This window comes from Sorex araneus, chromosome 4, assembly GCF_027595985.1.
Source record: "Sorex araneus isolate mSorAra2 chromosome 4, mSorAra2.pri, whole genome shotgun sequence".
Taxonomy (NCBI): domain Eukaryota; kingdom Metazoa; phylum Chordata; class Mammalia; order Eulipotyphla; family Soricidae; genus Sorex; species Sorex araneus.
In genome coordinates this window covers 189,058,666-189,076,464 of record NC_073305.1, presented here as the reverse complement: position 1 = coordinate 189,076,464, position 17,799 = coordinate 189,058,666, and the positions used below count along the sequence as shown (strand labels likewise).

At 41.4% G+C, this 17,799-nt stretch overlaps 1 long non-coding RNA gene across 1 annotated transcript; it reads right to left on the bottom strand.

Annotated features, from left to right (window-relative positions):
• Positions 1-1,826: 1,826 nt before the first annotated feature.
• Positions 1,827-11,020, bottom strand: LOC129404437 (uncharacterized). Its single transcript, XR_008629866.1, has 3 exons — positions 10,636-11,020; positions 7,469-7,596; positions 1,827-3,628 (listed from the first exon to the last, which is right to left on the bottom strand). It is a non-coding gene; the product is annotated as an uncharacterized LOC129404437 (long non-coding RNA).
• Positions 11,021-17,799: the final 6,779 nt, after the last annotated feature.

Sequence of the window (17,799 nt, the reverse complement as noted above, 5' to 3'; positions counted from 1 at the left end):
TGTCACGTGGCCATCTTGTGGCCGCATAGTCCAGGAATATGTTCACTCATGCATGAGGCTCGATGAAGAATAATAACTTTATAATACTCTTTGCGATATTTCAGCTCCTGTTTGCCCCTTTCCTTTACTGGATAAAGCAGCATCCCCCAGAAATAACTGCTTTCCTGACCCTCGCGTTAATTATACCATAGTTTTCATGATCATTTAAGGCACTGTGCAAATACTCAGTACATAGGAACATTTTTCCTTATCTGGAGGAATAGAAATCAATTATGCTGTTTTTTGTACTCTTCTTATTGTTTATGAATTTGAACATATTTTCATTACTAATTGACTCCTGAATCTCTTTGTCTATAATGATTTATTTATAGTTAATTAATGGTAAGTATATTTTAAATATTTTCTTGTTTACTGTTGGCACAGTATAAGTAACAGATATATACATACCTCTCAGAGAGCCCGGCAAGCTACTGAGACTATCCTGCCCGCATGGGAGTGCCTGGCAAGCCACCCATACTGTATTCCATATGCCAAAAACAGTAACAATAGCTCTCATTCCCTTGACCCTGTAAGAGCCTCCAATCCTTGGGAAAGACGAGTAAGAAGAGGCTGCTAAAATCTCAGGGCTGAGTGTAATAGAGACATTACTAGCGCCCGCTCGAGTAAATTGACGAACAATGTGATGACAGTGATACAGTGATACTGTTGGCACGTATAAATACTTCCTTTTGAGCTTTTATGTTATGCTCACATATTTTTCTGACTTCTCTAGTCCTATCCATATGTCTGTAGGTATGTCAGTACTATCTACTGAGACAAGGACTGCTGCATGTTGTCTACTAGACTGCACTAGGCATCTTTCTGAATGTTTAGATAAGAGTCCTTGCCCCTGGGGCTGAGGCCATAGCACAGCGGGTAAAGTGTTTGCCTTGAACACGGCTGGCCCCAGGATCGATCTCTGGAATCTCAAATGGTCCCCTGGACATTGCCATGGCTCTGGGTGCAGAGCCAGGAGTAATTCCTGAGCATTGCTTTGTGTAACACAAAAAATGTATAAAAATTTTAAAAATAGAATTCTCACTGTTAATTCTTTGTGAGAATTTCGTCTTTCATTACTATCCCCAATATCCAATGCTTGGCTTATTTCTTTTGGTCATTTTCTTATACCAACAAGTATAATTTAAAAATAAACTTCACAGTGCATATGTACTGCTAGTTTCCTGAGTGGTAGTTTCACTAGTTCACAGTACTTAATAGATGTGTTCAGAGCCAGGAGCAGTACAGTGGGCAGGGCACTCGCCCTGGACACAGCAGACCTCGCTTGATCATGGCTGTCCGCATGACCCCATGAGCTGGGCAGGCATGATTCCTGGTTCGAGAGTCAGGAGTCAGCCCTGAGCACTGCTGGATGTCGCCCCCAAACTAATATATTGTGTGGTTTGTGTGTGTGTGTTCATTAGATTTCTATAGTTCTTGCTTTATTTTTAATCTCACATAAATCTAATTTATTTTTTAAATTTTATTGAATCACTGTGAGATAGTTAAAGGCTGTCATGTTTGGGTTACAATCTCACAATGATCAAACACCCATCCCTCCACCAGTGCACATTCCCCACCACCAATATCCAGGGTATAGCCTCCCTTCCCCACCCTCCCCCTGCCTCCATGGCAGACAGTATTCCCCATACTCTCTCTCTCTACTTTTGGGGTTTATGGCTTGCAACACAGACATTGAGAGGTCATCATGTTTGGTCCATTACCTACTTTCAGCACATTGTGTGTGTGTGTATGTGTGTGTGTGTGTGTGTGTGTGTGTGTGTGTTCGTTAGACTTCTACAGCTCTTACTTTTTGTTTTAATCTCACATAAATCTAATTTCTATTCAATTATCTCTCTTAAAATAGGCTCAGGTTTATTTTTGTTTTGTATTTAGTTTTGTTACAGGGAGGAGCATCTCCTATATGACGCTTAGGAGGCCCGGGGACGCCAGGTGGGATTCGGCAAACCTGGATGGACATTCAATGTAGGGTCTGAGAATGTGATGTCAGTTGGACCCCAAAGTCTCCACCACAGCAGTGCTCAGGGGCCATATTTAAAGTTGTTTGGTGTCTTTGGGGCACCGCGTGGCTCCTAGGATCAAACCAGACCAGCCTCATGCCAGGTAAACATTAATTTATTTATTTTTTCTTTTTGGGTAATGCCTGGCAATGCTCAGGGGTTATTCCTGGCTCTGCACTCAGGAATTACCCCTGGCGGTGTGTGGGGGACCAAAAGGGATGCTGGAACTCGAACCTGGGTCAGCCGCATGCAAGGCAAATGCCCTCCCCGCTGTGCTATCGCTCCAGTCCTCAGGTAAACATTTAAATCCAGGAATATCTCTGGCCCCCGAAACATTTTATAATTACTGAAATTTTCTTTTCTATAAGTCTTTTTTAGTTCTTTAAAATGGTCTTATTTATCAAACTTTCTAACATATTTTCTGTCTCTTATTTTAAGCTTGCATTTCTTCAAATGCAAAAACAGACAGATATTTAATATTATGCCAACATATTCAGCTCTGTGTATCTGCCTGCATTATTTCTTGCTACTACTGTTGATGCCGATCCTACCTTGTTTCTCTGTCATTTATTTTACCTTACCATTAATTTATTTGGGAGTGAGGTTAAAGCCACACCCAGAATCGGTCAGGCCTTATTCCTGGCTTTGTGCCCAGGGATCATGCTTTGCAGTGCTGGGGGGCGTCATATACATGCCTGGAATCAAACCAAGACTGGCTGCATGCAAGTCAAGTGTCTAGACCCCTACAATATTTCTTTGGTACGTTTGATTTTTCACTGGTTTTCAATTTTCAACTGCTCATTATGAACATTTTATTTGTGAGAAAAATCTTTGGCATCTGAGATAACAATGGTGATCTTATTATTTCCAGTGTCTGTTGCCAGGTTCTTAGAAGTCCAATTCTTATTAATATTTAAATTAAATTGGTTGAATGTCCTCATATAGTGTGGTTGGAAGAATTCAGGCTGTAAACATCTGGTAGGCTAGCTTGCAGGTTTCACGGGCAATTTCACCCCACTGCCGAAATACAGAGTTCTAGAGAAACAGTTTTCCCTTTTGGGAACGGAAAGATGGGAAGGGCTGGGGGGCAGGTTCTTTCTGCTTCCTTTGGAGGCTGCTCTGGGGGCCAGGGGGCTCCGGCTCGGATACCAATGCTGTGATTTCAGCTTATCAAAGGACTTTCCCTGCCAGAGATGCCAGTTTGGACAGAACCAAGTTGTGTACAGGGTCATCATCTGTCCACCAAGAAGTGAAAGTGGCTAAAATGAGAGTCTCTCTGTTCTCCTGCTTACAGCTACTTCCACCGAGACTTCAGCCTAATTGTATCTTACTCTGACCAGAATATGTATGCATATTCTGATATTATCTAATCCAGTCCTTTTATCCTAGTAGCAGTTCTTTTCAGGGAGTTTGGGCTCTCTCTAAGGTTTCCATTGCTGGAGAGACGCCACCAAAAGAGAAGCTTCCGGGAGCGCAGGAGGCCTGGGGTGGTGTCCTCTGGCTGGACTCTGCCACGGCTGTTCCCTGCGCTGCAGCCCCGCTCACACAGTGTGTGCTCCCCAGGCATGTCTCTGTGGGCGGAAAGAGGGCGTCCGTGTGAAGGAACGTGACTGCATTTGGTTGTCTGGACGGAAGCGCTCAGCTGCCTTTGTACAGGGCAGCGAGGCCGGACCCTTGGGCAGAGTGGCCGTGTTAGGGGCCTTGGTGATGGGTGTACCCCCAGTTCCTCAGCCTCCCTCTCCAGCCAAAGATCGCTCAGGGGATCGGTGTTTCAAAAACCGAAAAGAAATGGCCAAGGTCACGGGATATACCCTGGAGCTCTCCCAGCTGGGTGTCCCCCAGTTCAGGGAGTTTCTGGGGCCCAGAGGTAACTGTGTGTTACCCCTCTGGTCCTAGTGGAGAAACCACAATTCTCTCAAGAGAGCCCGAAGGCGGGGATGGTGGGGGAGGAAAAGGCCACTCCCTGTTCCTCACTGCTTGCCTCTGCCAAGCTTCTCATCCCACCCATCTCATCCCACTCCGCTCCCCAGAGATCCTCTTAGTGTGTTCATCAACCTCCCCCAGGATCACTCATGAGCGAGGCCTGAGGCACTGGTCTACCGGCCCAATCCTCTTTCTTTAGGTGCCGTAGCACGAAACAAAGTAAATGTGTTACCTTAAACTTGTTAGCTAGTTCAAAGTCAAGGTGTGCCCGGGTGGATGTTATTGCTGAGGGCCCAGAGAAAGCATCCTAGCACCATCCATCCCTCCCAAGGGCAGGGGCTGTCCTTGTAAAGCCACCACGGGGGCTTACGGTTTTCTTCCCCCTCCCAGTGCACAGTGAACACCTTACAGCCAGACAATAGTTCTGTCTTCTTAAAAGATAATATTTTTTTGTCTCGTGCATGAAACAGATTCTCACTCCCATTTCCATTTCTGCCCCTGGTCATAGCCCCTGAGTTTTAAGGATGCTTTTCTACCAAGAAAAGCGCATTGTTCCCAGAGTTACTGTGATGATTACTAATAATATAAAAATTGTAATAGATCTCAGAGTGGATGTGGAAATACAATGGCTCTCCTGACTGCTGTAGTGCATTCTCTCCTTTAAATCCTGACAGCAGCCTCATCACGTGAGTCTGACTGTAGACGCAGATGCATCCTTAAGGCCTGGGTTATATGGTCCATAATAAATAGGATCACGGTACCAGAATAGCATGAGAGTTCTGTTGGGCAACAAATGACTCTTTGTAAACAACAAAAGACAGAATCTTCAGCAGAAAGAAGGAGGAAACAGGGTCTCAATTTATAAGCTGCAGGAGTGGAAAAAGGCCCATAACTCTAAATTAGGATCCTGAAACCAGCATTCTGCAGAGAGGTATACAGAGTTTGGACAAAATAGATCATTAAATAATTGCACCTATTCTTCTAACTATGCTAGTGGGGCTGCTAGCATTTTCAAAAGTACCCATGTGCCAGTGCTTTTCAGGCATGTGATGTCTGTGGGAGAGTGCATTGCTTCAGGCCCCGTTGGATGGAATCTTTCTTTTTATTAATATTTTTTATTAATGACTCACAGTGAGGTAGTTACAGACTTAAAAATTTTTGTGCTTGCGTTTCAGTCATACAACAATTGAGTACTCATCCCTCCACCAGTGCCCATTCTCTGCCACCAGTGATCCCAGAATCCCTCCCCCCACCCCACCCCATCCCCCCACCCCATCCCTCCACCCCTTCCCCCCACCCTGCCTCTGTGGCAGGGCATCCCCATTTGTTCTCTCTCTCTCTCTCTCTCTCTCTCTCTCTCTCTCTCTCTCTCTCTCTCTCTCTCTCTCTCCTTTTGGGTGTTGTGGTTTGCAGAGGTATTGAGTGGCCATCATGTTCAGTCTATAGTCTACTTTCAGCCCACATCTTCCATCCTGAGCGGGCCCTCCTAGCACCCTTTACTTGGTGGTCCCTTCTCTATCTGAGCTGTCTTTTCCCCCAGCATGTGAGGCCGGCTTCGAAGCTGTGGAGTAATCCTCCTGGTACTTATCTCTACTACTCTTGGGTGTTAGTCTCCCATTCTGTTGCTTTATGTTCCACAAATGAGTGCAATCTTTCTGTGTCTGTCCCTCTGTTTCTGACTCAGCGGACAGACTCTTTCATCCCTGTTTCCCTAAGCCATCTTAACGCAGAAGCTGGGCCCAAATAAATTATTTTGACAAAAAGGTATTTTTGGTTCTTCTAGGGACTTGACCAGTGACAATAGGTGTCAGAAGTTGTCCTCTGATGCAGAGGGGACTGTGGCGTGGAATCACGGCCAGCAGCATCACTGCGAACAGCTGGAGACGGAGAGCTGTGCACTCTAATTTGGAGATTCTGGATGGAGCACTGTGGGGAGAGGATGTCTGGCCGTGTTCTACACAAAGGAGGGGAAGCGGGGGAAGAGGAACTGTGAGAGGAACAGAACTGGGTGGTCATTGTTCAGTGTCACGATTTTTCAGGAGAGAAGAAGTATCAGGCCAAGACCTGAGCAACAGAAAACAGGGCTTCTCAGATGTGGTATCTTGTAACTCCCATTTTCTAAGAACTGTGCAATTAATTAGGAATTAAATTAGAAATAATCAACAAGCTAATATGTTTGCAAGCTAAAGAACATGGCTTAAACAAAAGAAAATCATAAAATATGCACAATTATTATAACAGAAGCAAATTAACAAATTTACATACCAATGAATGAGAAAATAAGAGGAGCTACTACAATATTAAAATATACCCTAGATGGGGGAAAGGCTGGGATTTAGTTAGCTAAGTGACCTCTTAGGAAATTGGAAGAGACAGCTGAAAGGGCTGAATATGAGATCAGCACGCAGGGCGTCCAGGCTTGATCCCTGCTACCTCAGGCTCCCCAGTGGACCAGAGCACCAAGCCAGGAGCTGAGAGCTTCACATATTTTAGAACTTTGAATGCCAACTATGATTCAATAAATCTTACTTTTCTAAAGGAAAACAATTTCTTTCTACATAAAATTAAATTAGAGAATCAACTTTCTTGCCCCAAAAGATTAATTAGATGTAATAGATTATTTTTTAAAAGAAAATTATTTAAACTTTTTTATAGTACATCTGGATAGTCTTTTAACTAAACAATGATTGATTAAAATTTTTACTACAAATAAAGCTTCCAGATAGTTGGCTGTATTTGATTATTAAAAGATATATTTTAAAAATTTTTTTTAAAAAATTATTTTATTGAATCACCATGTGGAAAGTTACAAAGTTCTCAGGCTTATATCTCAGTTATACAATGCTCAAACACCCGTCCTTTCACCAGTGCCCATATTCCACCACCAAAAAAAAAAAAACCCAGTACTCATCCCACCCCTCACCCCCCAAACCCCTGCGTTAACTGATCAATTTCACTTCCTTTTCTCTTTACCTTGATTACATTCCATATTTCAACACAAAACTCATTATTGTTGTTGGAGTTTCAACACAGAACTCACTGTTCTTGTTGGAATTTATCCCCCAAGAATACAGCCCTATTGACAAGGAAATATTTGATAATTAGTTTTCCACTGATAAGAATGAAGAGATAAAAAGTCTGATTGTCTCTTCAGACTTTTGTAAAGGCTACTGCAGCCATGCGGTTTACAATTTCTGTATTTTAGTAATTAAGTCCAGGGAGATTTAAGTTGGAAATTGAATCATTTCCCTTCCTGGAGCAGCATGGAGCAAAAGCTTAGTTCACAGTCTGGATACATGGTTGCAAGCACTCGCTGGAACCCCAAGTCATATAGCTGGCTCTGGCTCCTGCTCATTCCGCAGCCAAGCGGCTGTGCAAAGGCATGGCCACCCGGGTCGAATCTCGGCCAGAGCCAGAGCTCCGGCCCTGGCCCGAGACTGCCCAGGGTCCCGCTGTTTCAAGTTCAAAGCACATTTTTTTTTTCATACCTGCTCAAAGGTCCCATAAAATGTCGGACACCACACCTCGTCCTCCCGGAGGGAAGAGAGACCAAGGAAGAAGGATATTTCCTCCGTTAGATGGCGTGGGGCAAAAGCTTAGTTCACAGTCTGGATACCTTAAAAGATATTTTAATGAAAAAAACATTTCAACATTTGACAATCAGAAATTGCTATATTCCAGCATGTGGAAAAAATAATGAATACTTGACAGGATACCTGTGAAATGAGTGGGATATTGGTAACAAGATATCTCAAAGGCAATGTGAGAAGGAAAAGTTAAAGAGAACTCAGTTATGAACATGTGTGTGAAATCATAAATAAAAATGAGCAAAATACAGAATAAAATGAAAGTAGGACATAGCAAAGAGTTGAACATAAAATATCTGGAAGCAAATAAACAAAAGGGAGAATTCACACAGTCAAGCACCACTCGGGGAATAGCAGGAAGAAGAGCACACCCCTCCCAGCACCAGAGCTGGCAGACGGCACTGGAGATCTATGGTATGAGCCACACAGACTACATGAGAGACACATGCCACCTTTAAAAATTAAAACTTGGGGCTGGAGTGACAGCATAGAGGGTAGGGCGTTTGCCTTGCATGCGGCCGACCCGGTTTCAAATCCCAGCATCCCATATGGTCCCCCGAGCACCACCATGGGTAATTCCTGAGTGCAGAGCCAGGAGTAACCCCTGTGCATCTCCGGGTGTGACCCCCCAAAAAAATTAAAATTAAAACTTACCCAAATTTGGGCGAGAAAGATAGCATAGTGGGTAATGCTCTGGCTTGGAGGTGGTTGGCAAAGTTCAATCACAGCACCCCATAGAGTCCCCTGGGGCCCCCACAAAGTTATTCTTCAGCACAGTCAAGGGTGAGCCCTGAGCCCAGCCGGTCCCAGACCCCAAACAATAGACACAACAAACAAGAGCAACTAAGAGCAATAAGTTAGCACAGTACAAGTAATCTATCTACAGCTGGCCCAGTAAAGCAGCTTTAGCTAACTCAATCGATCTGTTAAAGTTTGAAACCGTGCTTCTACAAAATATTCATTGGAAAAGAGCAGGAGGCATATTCCTGAATTTACAGCAAAATACTTTTAAACAAAGTAGAGGATAAGCTTCATAAGATCCTCCACACACACTTCTCATAATTATCAGTTAAATGGTGATCATACTAAGATACTATATTTGCTAAAATTATATTAATAGTAAATTTTATTTCTGATTATGTTTTTGTAAAAGCAAATTATGTATTCTTCACAAAAGAAAAATTATAAAACTAAATATCTTTACAGTAACATGTGCACTTCATGCATACATGGAAAAATTCAGTAAACCTAACTAACTATTTGCATTGCAGGTGGGCATATTCAGCACTGCTCAGCTGCTACTTCTGGCTCTGTGCTTAGGACTGACCTGGGCAGTGCTCAGGGGGCTGGATGTAGTGTCAGGGATTCAAACCTTTGGTCAGTGTGTACGAGGAAAGAGCCATAACTTTATATAATCTCTCATGACCTCCCCAAATATGTATTTAATTATTTATTATATTTAATAATATAATAAATTATATATAAATATGATTTATTATATTAAATTTAAAATCTTTGAAGTCCTAATTTAGAGAATAATCAGGGTTAATTTTCCACAAAGCTGAAAAGTGTTTTATTAGATTACCCACACAAAGCTGCAAAATTTCAAAATGAAGCCAATAATGGTACAAAAATTAACTGACAATGAAAAGCATTACTTAAAATATTAGAAATGAAGAGTGAAAAAAATAAGATATAGAATCAGGGAAAATTTTGTTTTTAATCTTGTGATGTCTTTATCAGACAATTCATTTGTAAGGGGGCTTACAAATTTGAAACTGTAATGAGATCAAAGAAATAAAAGATTTTTACTTTATTGAATGACCTTTGTAGCACTAAATGAATGATATTTTCCCTAAGGTTTTCTACGGAGAATAGTTTGTATCCAGTAACTCAAATGCCTCAAGAGTATAGGAGAAAATCCTTCAAAATAACACACACAGAGAAAATGTATTCAGGAGCCAGTCCTTGTTATGTGAAGTTATTGGGACTAAAATGAATGTCCATATAGACTTCACATTCTTTTTGATTGAATTATCTATTTCTACTTCATAGCATGATTGAAATTTCCCAGATTTCTGTTAAGTTTCTGCCTTAAGAGAGACACAGAAGAGTGAGCTGAGTATATGTGTGTGTGAGAGAGAGAAAGAGGTAGATAGAGAGAGAGAAAGAGATAAGAAAGAGATAGAGAGAGGAGAGAGAGGGGAGAGTGAGATAGCAGGGTCTCTGGTCCCTTTCTCACTCCATATTCTTAGTTCTACCAGTGTCTGCTGGTAAGCATTGGTCTTTCCCAGGAAAATAATTCATCCTCAATTACATGTGATTGCAGAACAACTATGCTAGCTATTCAGCTCCACCGCAAATAAGAGACATGGCACGAATGTATTGATTTCAAATTCTAATCTTTAAATAAAGATGTGCAAAAATTGTATGTGGACGGAGTTATGTGGGCTCACTGCATCAGTTCAGTTGTTAGTTGAATAACTTCTCAGAAGAAAATAATACTTTGAAACCTACTTTTAATCTCTGAGAGAATAGGGTGTATGTGAGAGTGTACACACAGTCAGAAACACTGGGGATTAATAAAGTAACCTCCTGTCCCTCTAAGGGCTTCAAATAGCCTGAAAACAGTCACAAAACGAGAATTAATTCCCAGTTCTGCATTTTCCCACTCACTCTGCTGTGGGTCTTTCAGAGAAACTGAATTGTCAGCAAGAATGTACACAAGGCCCAAATCAATTATTTTCTTACTAAATACTTTTTGTTGCTTTCCTTTATGTCTTTGGGTAGCCACAAGAACAAGAGGAATAAAGAAAAAGAATGGGAGTAAAGGACATAATAGAATTCCGTTTTCACACCACCCGCATTTTAAACACGCTGGCGAGCCTTACATAAAACCCGGGGACCTTGGGTCTCGCTTCCTCCACTCAGACACAAGACTTTCCCAGAGAAGATGAAAAGAGAGCAAAAGGAAATAGACCCTTTTATTTCCCATCTCAGGAATGTGAAGGGCCTTGCCTCGCCAGCCGTTGCTCTGTAAGGAACCGCCACAGAGCAAAGCTACTTACAAGAAAAGCTGTTTCTTTCCCTGCAGTTCTCAGTCAGAAGCACGGGTGGCCATCGGCTGCTGCTCCTCTTCACGAGACTCTTCCCCTCATGCTAAAATGCAGTGTCCACTGGGGCTGGTCTCTCTACCGCAAACCTCTGACAGTCCAGAAAGGAGACTGGTTCCTGGTGACCTCTTGTCCCCAAGGAGTGCAACCCTCTTCCAAAGGCTGGTGAAGGAGGAAGGTCCACGAGAGAAGCAGATTCAGACTCAGAGGCTGCATGTTCTGTTTCTCAAAACGAGTTCAGGTTCAAAGCAGAGCTAACTGCATCTATCTCTTGAGCGCAAAAAGTAGAAAACTCGTCTTGTACATAGATGCTACTGTGGGAAGTGTGTAACTCACTGGGGAGAGATTTTGCAGTAGCTTTCCACACCTGCATCCTCAAAAGATGTGCCTACACATTTTCCATGAATCTCTACCACATTCCCACGGATCTTAGGGAGTGAAGGTACCATAGATGACATCATATAAGGTACCATAGATGACATCATATTTTTGTCCAGGACTGTTAAAAATGATACATTCTTAGAATAAACCAATTTCACTAATCCTTCCCTGCAATTATATAGTGCCTTTTGAATATAGTATGATTACCTAAGGGTTGCCATAAATATTTGCCTGCAAGTTCCATGACATTGAACAAGAGCCAGAGAAGTTTGGCTAGTTCCCAATACTAGAGTTTTCCCGACACTAGCTACTCTGCACAGATGTGCTTTATGCTCTGTATGGAAGAAGACATTTCTGCCTAGGAAAATTTAAAATATAATAAAGAGAACAACATAGCATGCATTCACCTTAATATGTATAAAATGTTATTTTTGTTCCACACCTAGTTCCAGATAAGGTTATTTTGTTCTTTATCTAGTTCTACTGAAAACAACATTTTTATTATTATGAATCCTACATGGGATTTGTGTGTGTGTTTGTGTGTGTGCAGGAGTGTGTGTGCATCTGTGTGTAAGGAAGGTTGGGCCATACTTGTCAGTGCTCTTGCTTCCTCCTGTCGGTGCTCAGGGAACCGTGTGTAGGGTTCCCTGCAAACTGAGAAGGTTGCATCTAAGACAAGCACCCTTACACCTGAATGATCTCTTTAGTGTTAATTTTAGCATTTTTTTAAAAAATGAGCCAAACAAACAATTTTTATTTCAGATTTTTTAAATTGATTAAACATATTTTATAATTTTTAGGAAAATATATGATCCTTACCTTAACATTGGTCTGGATTATTCCCATGAAGATTATTTACCTTGATCACCTAAAATATTTTAGTAGAAATAAATAAGCCACACAGTTCAGATCATATATATATAGAGAGAGAGATTTGCACTTACATGCTATATTCAAATATTAATGCGTATAATATAAATGATTATTCATGAATTCATATGTTTAAAATTCTTTCTGTCAATAAAGGCAAACTAAAGTTTCTAATGTATCTTTTAATATTGATGCATACTAATATTTATACTTACTTTTTATGCTCACATTCTCATTTATGATATTTCTACAAGTGAATACTAATAACTCCACACACTAGCAAATTGTTTTTTTTATTTTTGGAACTCTTCTCCTATCGTGCAGATATTCCATTGTATGTACATGCTACTTCATTTATAATATGTATTACTGATATATTTTAAAATATTGACAGCGATTTGCTTAATGAGTGTGCAACTCCATGATGTACTTTGTTCTTATGCACGCAAGTAAATTTTGGCTAGACAACACTGAGTGAGTTTGCCGAATCAAACAATGAGAATGTTTCCACTTTTAACTATGGCTTAAATGTACGCATTCTGAATTTTTGATAACTATTGGCAAAACTTTTCAAAGAGGTTTCAGCAATCAGTAATCCATGAACCATTGATATTTCATTACACCTAACCAAGTCAAATGTAATCTGTGAGATTTTGACATTCTGGTTGTTTCCAAGGACTTCATTCTGACTTTAGCTTTTCCAGTTTAATTTTGAATGAGGTTGAAGATAATTTTGAATGTTTTGAAGGTCCTGGAGTTTCTTGGTTAGGGCATGGTTGACAGTTGGGTTTGGGCTCACAGTTTCACATTTGCAGGGGTCCATGCCTCGAGCCATTTCCAGAACGTTCCTCTCCATTGAGAATAAACAGTCCTGGTGAAGTGGGCACCTGCATTTCATTTATTCTTTTTTTTTTTTTTTTTTTTTTTTTTTTTTTTTTTTGCTTTTTGGGTCACACCTGGCTATGCACAGGGGTCACTCCTGGCTCTGCACTCAGGAATTACCCCTGGCGGTGCTCAGGGGACCATATGGGATGCTGGGATTTGAACCCGGGTCGGCCGCGTGCAAGGCAAACGCCCTACCCGCTGTGCTATCTCTCCAGCCCCTACATTTCATTTATTCTTAACATAAAATTATGATTTGAAATATTTCACACAGAACACAAGGTTCAATTTTCTGGCAAATATTTTCAGAAGGGAAACTGATGTTATTGATAGCTGTCTAATATCGGGAAGCATTTCAGAGGTGCGCCACTATCTTGGTGGCTGCGAGAAAGCTATTAGTAGATTTGCAAATGTGTTGAATCATTCTTACAATTCTGGAGGAATCTCAGTCCTGGTGATTTATTTCTTTAATGATCTGCGGCTTCTTTTTCTGTCACCTACTCTGGGATTTTTATGGATGCGTTATATTTGCTATAAAAATGAGCTTAGTGCTTAGATTTTCTGTGAAGTTTAGATAAAATCCACTTGTGCAACTGAATAGGTCTGGGTGCTTTTGACACTTTCTATGTTTCCTATCATGCAATGATCATTTCAAATTTTACTATAGTCACTTTTGTTAGATATGTGTTAGTTTTTTCCCCCCAAATTGTCTATTTAACCCACTTTTTCAAATAGCATTTAAGGAAATTGATCAATATATTTACTTACATGTACTTGAATCTTAATACATATGTTATTAAGTGCTTTTCTTAGTTGCAATATCATGAAATTATATCCCCCCTATTTTTATTATTAATTGATCTAGTATCATTTCCATTCAAGTATTAATTTTATATATAGAACTTGAATTTATTTATTTTTTATAACTGCATTCTATTTCTAATTAATTTACCTCTGCTCTTGACATTCATTTCATATTTGTCCTTTTTATTTATTGTTATACTTTATGTAACTCTTGAATTCTAGTTTAAGTACTAGAATTATTTATACGTATTTAAGTTATTTATCATTTTGATACTGTAAACATTGGCATGACTAAATTATTTGTTTGGGGAACACTTTCCGGTAGTGCTCAGCAGCTGCTCTTGGATCAGTGCTCTGGCTTTTCTGATGGTGTTGAGGTAAATGCAGCGTTGGGTATTTTACCTAGGGCTCCTGCATGCAGGTCATGTGCTCCAACCTGTTATGTTTTCTCTCTGGGTCCTATTTACTGAACATGTAATACTCTTTCCTCTTTTTTCTAATTCTTATCTCTTCCTTGCTGTTTTGTAATGACAGGGGGTTACACATACACCTGGATGTGGTTTCCACATCTCACTGAGGTGCTCCCACATCTTATGGTGCTCCCACATCTCACTATGGTGCTCCCACATCTTGTGGTGCTCCCGCATCTCACTGTGGTGCTCACTGCGTGTCTCACATCAGATTGTGATGCCTGCTTACTTGACCACGGTGCTTGCTATGAACCACTGATTCTGGCATCAATGCCTGCAAATGATTGCAGTCACAACGCGCAACAGGCTGGAAGCAGTGCAACCAGAAATAGCTTTTGTCACAGAACATCCCACACGTGCAAAAAACACCCAACACGTACAAGCAGCAGAAGTGTCGCACCTGCTTAGCACATCACAGCGGGTAGGGCGTTTGCCTTGCACACGGCCAACCTGGGTTTGATTCCTCCATCTCTCTCAGAGAGCCCGGCAAGCTACTGAGAGTATCCCGCCCGCACGGCAGAGCCTGGAAGCTATCTGTGGTGTATTCTATATGCCAAAAACAGTAACAACAAGTCTCACAATGGAGACATTACTGGTACCCACTCGAGCAAATCCATGAACAATGGGACGACAGTGCTACAGTGCTACAGTGCTTGGCACATGTAACTAGCACCAGGGATTGAACTTGTCACCATCCAGGAGCAAGGCAGCTGCTCTGCTGCAAAGCTGCCTCAGCTGTGTGTTGCAACCCCTTATTGGTCATGTGACTGAATCTGGGGTCACAGAAAATCTTAAAATGGTGCTTTCATGTTGGAGGATAGTATGCGGGTTAGGGTGTATTTTCTGCAATAGCCAATGCCTGGTTTGATCCCAGTGTAGAGTCCCCTACGCCTCACTGAGGGAAACCCTGGCAGACCAGGGCACTGTGGATGGTCCCAGCATGGAGAACCACAGAGCACAGTATCCCCACGCCCAACACAGAGCCAGCAGCCCCGGCCTGGCTGGCTGAGAGTCACCAGCAGGACGCTTGCACCCCCTGAGCAATGATGCATTTTCCTTGCTAAGGCATTTTTAAAGCTATTTCTTATTTTTCATCATTGATACTTATATTGTTGACATAAATATGTTTATATTTTTTGGTATTTCACAAAAGAAAAATATTTACATTCCAATATATTGCATGGTCACTTCAAAGTTTCATTTTATAACAAACCACACGTACAGTATTGCATTTGCATCGGTATGTTCACATATAACATGTGAATTAGGAAATGCTTTTGTATGAGTCAATGGAAGCTTCATCAGTACGTTCAGTTCGTTTGATTGATGCGTTGCTTGGAGTTGGGATTTAAATGACAGTGGAGATTCCGTTTCTTCCTCTTATTCTGTCTTGGTTTTAAGAGAAGAGTCTGGGAGGAAGACAGTGAGCTGAAAGCCCCTCTATTAAGCCCCCCATACTCCAGGTGCTCCCTGTGTCCTGGACCCGAGATGCTTGTGGTGTTGGTTGTATCATCCGCTTCCCTACCCTCTGGCTTTGCTTTATTTCTGGTGGGAGCAGAGGCAGGGAATTCTCTCTGGGAAGCTGGAAGGGCTGGAGGTGTGGTCTTCATGCTGAACCCTGCCGTTCTGAGCCACGGCTCCCTGGGCAGCCCCTCTGCGGCCGCAGTTCTCACGGGCTGCTGCACTGGTCCCTCCCCGCCCTCAGAGCTCGGGCGTAAGCGTTCCTCTCCATCACCTGTCCCAGGTGCTTCTTCATCTCTTCTTTATTTCTCTTTCTCCACCAGGCACGGGTATAAATAGCTGCTGAATTCAACTTTAATTATCTTCCTTCCCAGTGTGTAATGGGCCTGCTGCAAATACTTTATCATAAGCTGATGTAAGAGATGCAATAAGTTGTCCTGTGGGGCCTAGACCACGGAGCTACAACCAGATATTAGATAAAACAGGGTCTGCTGGCCGAGGCCCTCGCTTGGCTCCTGTGTATGGTTGGCTAGTGGAGTGGGGCGTCTTTCCAATGAGTGCAGCATGGAAAACAGACACCAGTCAGGAGTAGATCCCTGCCTCATACCACGCTCAAGATTCAATTTCAGGTAGATTAGAGAAATGCATGAGAGAATCAATAATGTAAAGCTGCTGAAAGGTAATAAAATAGAATATCTTCAAAAATAGATATAAATTATTTGTTAACATAAAACGTAGCAAGCGTAAATGACTGCTATGTTTTATATTCATATCAACGGTTTACATTTATTAAATACAAATTTTAGGGAATGAAATGTAGCTCATATACTGAAGTACAATATTTTCAAATGTGTGCTATTATTAAGACTTAAAATCAGAATACAAATACAACCCCTATATATCACAAATGGTCAGAAGGAAGTTCCCCCTGAGGGACCACTAAAATCTGGACATTTGCATACAACTGGGTCCTTCTCTTGTGCAGCTAAGCTGCCTCTGGTTCCTGGTCTGGGGTCTAGAACGGACCCTGTGTTGCCAATCAGTACTTCATCGCCTTCTTAGGCTATTACCCAAGAGCCCGGCTCAGAAGAGTTGAAAGTCCTTTAGGAAACCAACACTTGCAAAGTAGTCGATTATCTGAGTCTCCCCACGTCATCTTCAGAAGTCCCAGGCTACCATCCTTCACTGACTCTCATTTTAGTTTGGAAGTTTTAGTTAAGGCAATAAGATATTTAGAAAACCAGAGTGATACCTATGAGGATAAATAAAGAATAACAAAAGCTTGCATATATGTCACAGAGGTTTTAGTATCTCAATTATAAAACTAAAAGAATAAATCCATAAGAATAAAACACAAAATAATATTAAAGATCATTAATAAAGTCTATAAAGGTATAATAAAAGGATGTCTTGCTATCACCAGAAATGCAAATTAAAATTAGATTTTATCAATCCATATATTAAATATTGCAAAATATGAAAATGATATACAAATACAAACTTTATTTTAAAGATGCTAAAAGCAATTTGTTCAATGTTAAGTTGATAAATAAAAAACACGAATAAGTAGGTAGAGAAATACATCTCTATAGACTGATGCAGTAGTTCTCTTGAAATCTACAGTAAACAGGGCTGGAGCAATAGCACAGCGGGTAGGGCATTTGCCTTGCACGCAGCCGACCTGGGTTCGATTCCCAGCATCCCATATGGTCCCCCGAGCCCCGCCAGGAGTAATTCCTGAGTGCATGAGCCAGGAGTAACCCCTGTGCATCGCCGGGTGTGACCCAAAAACAAAACAAAAAAAAATCTACAGTAAACAGGTTAAGGTTTTGATATTCATACGTTGAGTCCAAAAGGTACTTATTGCCACAGAACTTTGAGTAAAGAGTGAAAGAATAAAAGCTTCCCACAAGAGACTGGGGGAATAAGCCCAAGGACTGGAGTGCATGCAGGGTCTGTAAGAGGCTGAGTTTGATTGCAGCTGAGCGGCTTAATGAGAATTGTCAGCTACAGCCCGGAAGGTCCGAGTCCCCGTGAGTCACTGGTGTGATCATCAATCCCTCGGGCCTGCAGAGCCAGGGAAAGTATCACCGGGAGTAGTTCAAGTCCACTGGCACAGCGTGGTGGCAACCCACCAAATAGCTCACAATATGAAACAGAAATGTTGATAGACCCTAATTATCAATGACATAAAGTTATTAGACATGGTATTATAGATTACATCTTTATGAATGAAAGATCATGTGCTTTT